The sequence below is a fragment of the Mandrillus leucophaeus genome, unplaced genomic scaffold (genome assembly GCF_000951045.1).
Source record: "Mandrillus leucophaeus isolate KB7577 unplaced genomic scaffold, Mleu.le_1.0 Scaffold117, whole genome shotgun sequence".
In the NCBI taxonomy this organism is placed as follows: domain Eukaryota; kingdom Metazoa; phylum Chordata; class Mammalia; order Primates; family Cercopithecidae; genus Mandrillus; species Mandrillus leucophaeus.
The window spans coordinates 1,103,501-1,110,886 of NW_012099987.1; the positions used below are offsets into that span (position 1 = coordinate 1,103,501).

General features: G+C 37.1%; 1 protein-coding gene across 1 annotated transcript in view; it reads left to right on the forward strand.

The window, feature by feature from the left end:
• LOC105554326 (chromosome unknown open reading frame, human C10orf131) overlaps nt 1-7,386 on the forward strand; it is a 46,368-nt gene that overhangs the window by 29,975 nt on the left and 9,007 nt on the right. The window lies entirely within an intron of this gene.

The following is a 7,386-nucleotide window of genomic DNA, read 5'->3' on the forward strand; positions in this document are numbered from 1 at the left end:
ATGTTTAGTTTTACTATATAGTGCCAAATGGTTTTCTGAAGTGGTTGTACCAAACTATACACAAACTAAGAAGTGTGTGAGAGTTTCAGCTGCTTTGTATTCCTGTCAACATTTGGTATATCTGTCTTTTAAATCACAGCCATTCTGGTGTACATAAGATGTATTTCATTGAAGTTTTAATCTGCATTTCCCTAATGACTAATGAAACTGAACACCTTTTCATGTCCGTTGGCTATTAGGACAGCCTCTTCTATGAAAGCTTGGTTAAGACTTTTAACCATTTTTTTCTTATTGGATTGTCTGCTTTTTCTTATTGATGTGTTGATTTCTGGATATGAGCCCTCATATAATCTACTCTATGGCTAATCTTCTGACTGTCTATTTTAGTCCATTCTCACACTGCTGTAAAGAAATACCTGAGACTGGGTAATTTATAAATAAAAGAGGTGTAATTGGCTCATGATTCTACAGGTTGTACAGGAAGCGTGATGCTGGCATCTGCTTGGCTTCTGGGGAGGCCTCAATAAACTTCTGGGAGGCCTCAGGAAACCTGCAATCATGGTGGAGGACAAAGAGGGAGCTGGCACTTCACAAGGCCAGAATAGGAAGAAGGGAGAGAAGAGGGGAAGTGCCACACACTTTTAAATGACTAGATCTCATGAGAATGCTACCACTAGAACAACCCCAAGGGGATGGTGTTAAACCATTCATGAAGGACCCACCCCCATGATCCAATCACTTTGCACCAAGCCCCACCACCAACATTGGGGATTACAGCTCAACATGAGATTTGGGTGGAGACACAGATCCAAACCATATCACTCTCTTACCTGTGCTTTTTGATGGGATATTCTTAATTTTAATGTAGTGTAATTTACCATTTTCTTTTTCTTTAGGGTTAGCACCTTTTATATGCTGTTTAAGAAACTGTGCTTACTCCAGGTGCCAAAAGTATTCTTCTGTTTTTATTTGAAAGAGTTTATTGTTGGACCTTTCTCATTTAGAGTTACCACCCATCTGGAAAGTACTTTCTGTGTATAGCATTAGGTAGGGGGTCATATTTCATTTTATCCACATGGATATCCAATTGACTTAATACCACTTACGGAAAAAAATCAATAAGTCTTTTCTCATTATAATTCATTGTCATCTTTGACATTAGTCAGCTGACCATCTATGTCTTTAAAAATAAAGGACTAGTCAATGGAAAGACATCCCATGTTCATGGGTTAGAAGACTTAATATTGTTAAAAATATCCATATTACCCAAAGTGATCTGCAGACTTAGAGCAATCCATTTCAAACTCTCAATGACTTTTTTTTACAGAAATGGAAAAAAATCCAATAATTAATAAGGAATCTCAAAGGACCTTCAAAGTAGAAGCTTTATATTCCTGACTTCAAAATGTATTGCAAAGCTACATTAATCAAAACAGGATGGTACTGGCATAAAGACAGACATATGGACCAATGGAACAGAATGAAGAGCCCAGAAATTAACTCACGTATATGCAGGCAAATGATCTTCAAGAGGATGCCATGACTACACAATGGAGAAAGGATAGTCTCTTCAACAAATGGTGCTGGGAAGACTGGATAACCACATGCAAAAGAATGAAATCAGACCCTTATCTTACATCATACACAAACATCAACTCAAGATTGAGTAAAGACTTAAAAACAAGACCCGAAACTATAAAACTCCTAGATGAAAACATGAAGGAAAGCCTTTATAACATCGTTCTTGGCAGTGGTTTCCTGGATATGACACTAAAAGCACAGGCAACAAAACAAAAACAGAGAAGTGAGACTACAACAAACTAAAATGCATCTGTTGCAATAAAGGAAACAATCACCAGAGACAGAAGGCAACCTATGGAATGGGAGAAAATATTTGCAGACCATACATCTGATAAGAGGTTGAAATCCAAAATACATAAGGAACTTATTGAACTCAGTAACAGGAAAACAACCCAATTAAAAAATTGGTAAAAGACTTGAATAGACATTTCTCCAAAAAAACCAAAAATGCATACAAATGGCCAACAGACATATAAAACATGCCTAACATCACTAATTGTCAGAGAAATGCAAATCAAAACCACAAGAAGATACCCTCTCACCTGTTAGGATGGTCATTATTTTTTAAAAATCCCCTGAAAATAACAAGTGTTGGCAACAATGTGGAGAAATTAGAACCCTTGTACACTATTTGTGGGAATGTAAAATGGTGCAACCACTATGGAAAATAGTATGGAATTCCTCTGCAAATTTAAAATAGAACTGTAATATGATCCAACAATCTCACTTCTGGTTATTTATCTAGAAAAATTGAATTTAAGATTTTGAAGTGATATTTGCATTCCTATGTTCATTGCAGCGTTATTCACAATAGCCAAGAGGTGGAAACAACCTAGCTGTTCATTGACACTTCAATAAAGAAAACGTGGTGTATGTAGCCATGAATAATAAATCTTGTCATATGCTAAAACATGGATGAAGCTTGAAGATGTTATACTAAATGAAATAATCACAGAAGAACAAATTCTGCATGATTCTGCTTATATGAGGTATCCAAAGTAGTTCAGCTTCATACAAGCAGAAGGTAGAATGGTAGTTGCCAGGGGATTGGGGGAGAGAGAAATAGGGAGTTGCTGTTCAAAGGGTATAGAGTTTCAGTCATGCAAGATGAAAAAGCCCTAGGGATCTATGGCACAACATTGTGCTTATAGTTAATAGTACTGTAAACTTAAACATTTGTTGAGGGGAGATCTCATGCTTTGTAATTTTTACCACAAAAAATAGGACCACTCAGATTTTATATTTTCTGTAATTTGTCTTCTACTTTTACTTTTTAAAAAATTATTTTTTCTCTCTGAATTTTAGTTTGCATATATTCTATTGACGTGTCTTACCATTCACTTACAGTTTTCTGCCATATTTTATCTATAGTTAAATCCACCCAATGATTTATTTCCCTTTCTTTACTTCTTTCATATATTTAAAATGTCCCCTTCTTCACCTTAAGAAAAAGATTTGGTGGTGTTTATTTGCCCTTGTGTTCTTTCTAGTATAGGCTTAATTTCTAAATTTTAAATTTTTTTGCCATTTTCTTTCACCTAATTTCTGAGTTTAATTATGATTTATGTTTTAAATGTCATATAACTTCCATATAAATTCAGCTCACTGTGAAAACCACATTTCTATTTATATCTGGTTTTGGATACCCTTCTGGTGTGCTTTGATTGCCTGTAGGCTGTTATTTTGCTCTTTATTCTTTTTTCTTATAGAAACTTTGATGGATTTAATGTTGATCGCTTTCTTCCGCTTATTTTTATATAAAATTATTTTTCCTAAACTTTTATAAAAAGTCTCAGTTCAAATAACTTTTCTATTTTCACAGACCTGTTGTTTTTGTGTCGTGTTAAAATATATTGTGGCTGGATTTCTGTAATGTCTTGGCTCTATTTCCTTCCCCAGATTTTTTCTGAACCTCCTCTTTCCTTAATTCCTGTGGTCCCCTACTTCTTAGTTTCGATTTCACTCCCAGTAGTTTCTATTCAGTGTGAAGCCTCATTCTGAAAATTCCTGGGAGCTAGACTCCTGCAGCTCCTTCAGTGCTTAACCCAACCATCCACAATTGGAGTGGACAAAACCTGTTCCAGTTTTAGCCACTGTTTTTAAGTTGGCCTCCTGTACTTTCTGGTGCATTTCTGTTGGCTCTTTCGGACTCTTGTCAGGTCTATCAGATGTTCCATTGCTTCTCTCTGCTGTCTCCCACACAATCGCCAATGCTATTCAGACCTTCTGAATACTGATGATTTGTCTTCACTGACTTGTGTTTTGGGTTTCATGAGGCATTTCTTGAGAACTACTTCTGTTATAAATCTTGTCTGTGGATTTTTGGTTTTGCTGTCTATTTGCTCTGCCTCTTTTAATATAGGAATTTGGGAAGATCTAAAACTGTACTGCCACCATATTTTCAGACCAGCCCATCTGCTGACTTCTTAATTTTACATATTTTCAATACATTTTTTGCTTGAAAGTGTTCATTCGACATTTAATTCTTCTGTAAATATTCTAATTTTCTTGAGATGTATTTAGCCTTTTCATGGGTTTTTGCTTCTATTTTTAATACAGTAATAATAGCTACTTTAAAGTTCATATCTGGTAACTCCAATATTTGGATCATTATGAATCTTTTTATTATCTGTTTTTGCTCTTGGTTTTGCTCATTTAGTCTTGCCTGTTATTATGACAGGTGATTTTAAAAATTGTATTCTACATTATTATATATGAAAAATTATAGAAGCCCTAGATGATGTTGTCTTCCACCAGAAATGTTCCATCCTTTGCTTTGTTAAGCGTGTTGAGTGAGGATGATCATCTTCATCCAACTAGGGACTTAACTGATTTAAAGACCGAATTACAGTTTTGGTAAGGCTCAGTCTGTCTCTATATTTTCTGTTTACCTAGCATTTTCTCTGCTTGACTGCAAGCAGGGCAGGGTTTTTGTTTTGTTTTATTGTCGGCTTGTTTTATAATTTATTGCTAACACCTACCCAAAGGCCTAGCATTGAATGAATGCTTGTGTTATTTGTAATAGAACTCATCACCTCAGTGCTCTATGCTTTTAGGGTCCTAATATAATTTAGAAGATAAAGACTGGCAGAAGTTCACTGGCATAATCTTAGAAAATGTTATTTCCTACAAGGTGCTTATCATACCATGAGAGACTAGCAATATCTCTGCCCCATCCTAATTCATAGTGGAACACAGTTGTCAAGATTTTATAAATGGCACCACCATACCAAACATTACAATATCTTCATGTATTTTCCCAGTTGGTTTACTATAAAAGAATCTATCACCATGAAAATATAAAAACATAAAAGAATAAAAGAGGAGGGAAAAGCCCTGCTATTTGTCTTATTATTTGATATTATGTGGCATAATTTCTAGACTTAATAGTGACAATGCATTTTATCCAAATTTTGCTCTGGATATAGCAGAGATATTTTGGTGTAATTATCTGGGATCATTGCTTTTAGGAGAGAGGGCTTTGAAACAATAACAATTTGTTGAATGAATAAATAAATGAACAAATGCATCATAAAAAGTAAATGCATAATTTACAATTATTGGAGAAATATTAACCACCATTCAGGTTAACCTTTGTAATAATCTAGAATCCCAAGTTGGAAACCACTGGGCTGAACAAGTAACTTCCTTTTAGTGCATCTGTTCTAGCTTCATCCAAGCACAATTACAATATTTCATGGACTGCTATAATTTGGAAAAAATGTAAAGGCCATCTCACTAACTGTCTAAATTGAGTTTTAAAATTCATTCTTGCAGCTCCTGGGATTTGAATGTGTCTCCTGTAAAATTCAGATTTTTTCAGTGTGATAGCATTAAGGGGTAAGACCTATAAGAGGTGATTAGGCCAACTAAGGCACCTCCGCCATTGTCAATGGGATTAGGTGCCCTTATAAAGGGGCTTTTGCCCTTCCACCATCTGCCAGGTGAGGACACAGCATTCTTCCCTTCCAGCGGACACAGCTAAAAGGTCCACACTGGACATGAGATGTGGTGTCTTACTCTTGGACTTCCCAGCCTCCAGAACTGAGAGATAAATTTCTGTTCTTTATAATTTACCTAGTCTCAGGTACTCTGTTATAGCAGAACAAATTGACAAAGACAGTAGCATCCTTAACAGATCGTGTTCTAGATTTTGTGTCAGACAAATGCCTCTACCTGCCTTTCTCTTCTATCTTCTTCACATTTTTCGTGTTGCCCAGCCAGCCTTGAAGGAAAAGCTGATCTACGGTCTCTCTCCAGAATAAATATAAGGGCAACCAAGGTAGATATAACAGTTGTATGCATATCAGAGTCCTGTCTTTGCTGCTGCCTCTGCCAGGTACTTTAACAGCTTGTTGTACCTCTACTATCCCAGGTACCCTATTTGCCTGCTATTTGCTGATTAGTTTCATCTGACTATTTGACGATGACCTTCCCTCTGCTCCCATTTCTAGCACTCTTTTTATATATTTATGTAGATTTTATGTATGTCAACCAGCTTGGATGTTTTTGTACTTTTATGTAGCCTTTGATTCATTGCTGCCTAAAGCTTTATGCTTTTGGTATAACACACTTACCTAGTTCTAGAAGCCTACTTAACCCACTTAGTCAAGGGCTGCTTTTAACCAATGTGTCAGGGAGTTTGCTACCTCTCAAAAGAATTCATTCTAATGTTGGACTTTTTTTTTTTTTTTTTTTTTTTTGACAGTTTCACATTGTCACCCAGGCTGGAGTGCAATGGCACAGTCTCAGCTCACTGCAACCTCCACCTCCCAGGTTCGAGTGATTCTCCTGCCTCAGCCTCCTGAGTAGCTGGGATTACAGGTGTGCACCACCACACCTGGCTAATTTTTGTACTTTTAGTAGAGATGGGGTTTCGCCATGGTGGCCAGGCTGGTCTCGAACTCTTGACCTCAGAAGATCTGCCCGTCCAGCCTCCCTAAGTGCTAGGATTACAGGCGTGAGCCACCGCGCCCAGTGGACAATTCTAATTGTTCTTTGTTTTCTGTTGTTAAAGTCTGCCTCCAGGTCACTTCTACTTATTTGACCTTGTTTGGCCATAGGGAACACATAAAGTACTTCATCTATGTGACAGCTCCTCAAATGTTTGAAGCCTACAGTCACTTCCACCTTTAGTTTTTGCTCTGCAGTCTAAATTGCCTTCTTTGGTTGTTGCTAGATATTCCACCACCTCATTTACCCTCCTGTAGCTTCTTAGTACTGTAGTCAGCAGGTGCTGAAGAGGCCAGGACCAAGGGCAGAGGCTTGTGTCACTCCATTAGAAACCCAAAGCAACTGAGCAACACAGTTATTCAACCAGTGCTGAATCTGCTTAACAAGACAGGATTCTCTAGCTTAGGAACTTTAATTTTCAGAAGTTCATTTACAATTTAGTTGTTTTAAACTGAAAATGATTTTTCCTTGGTGTTTTCTTTCCTGTTTAATGGCCAATTTACCAACTTATTACCTATTGCCTAAATCTCTCAGGTGAAATCAAGAGCAGGTTTCCCCTTTTATGGGTTGGCTATTACATAGAGAAGAGACTTACCAACCATAAACAAGCTTTATTGCTGTTTGTCTGCCTCCCTGAAACCCAGTAAGGAAGAAGCAAAGGTTTCTAACTCAGGAAAAAGTAAGGAGGCAGAGATTTGGGCACCGTACAGATGGCTTTCAGTCCTTGAGGAGCATTGGGTCTGCCACACCAGGTTAGGGGTGAGACAACATTAGGTGTAATAGCAATGGCACAGACTGAAGAGCATATTACACCATATTACACCAGACTTATCCAGAGAGTGGGCTCAATGT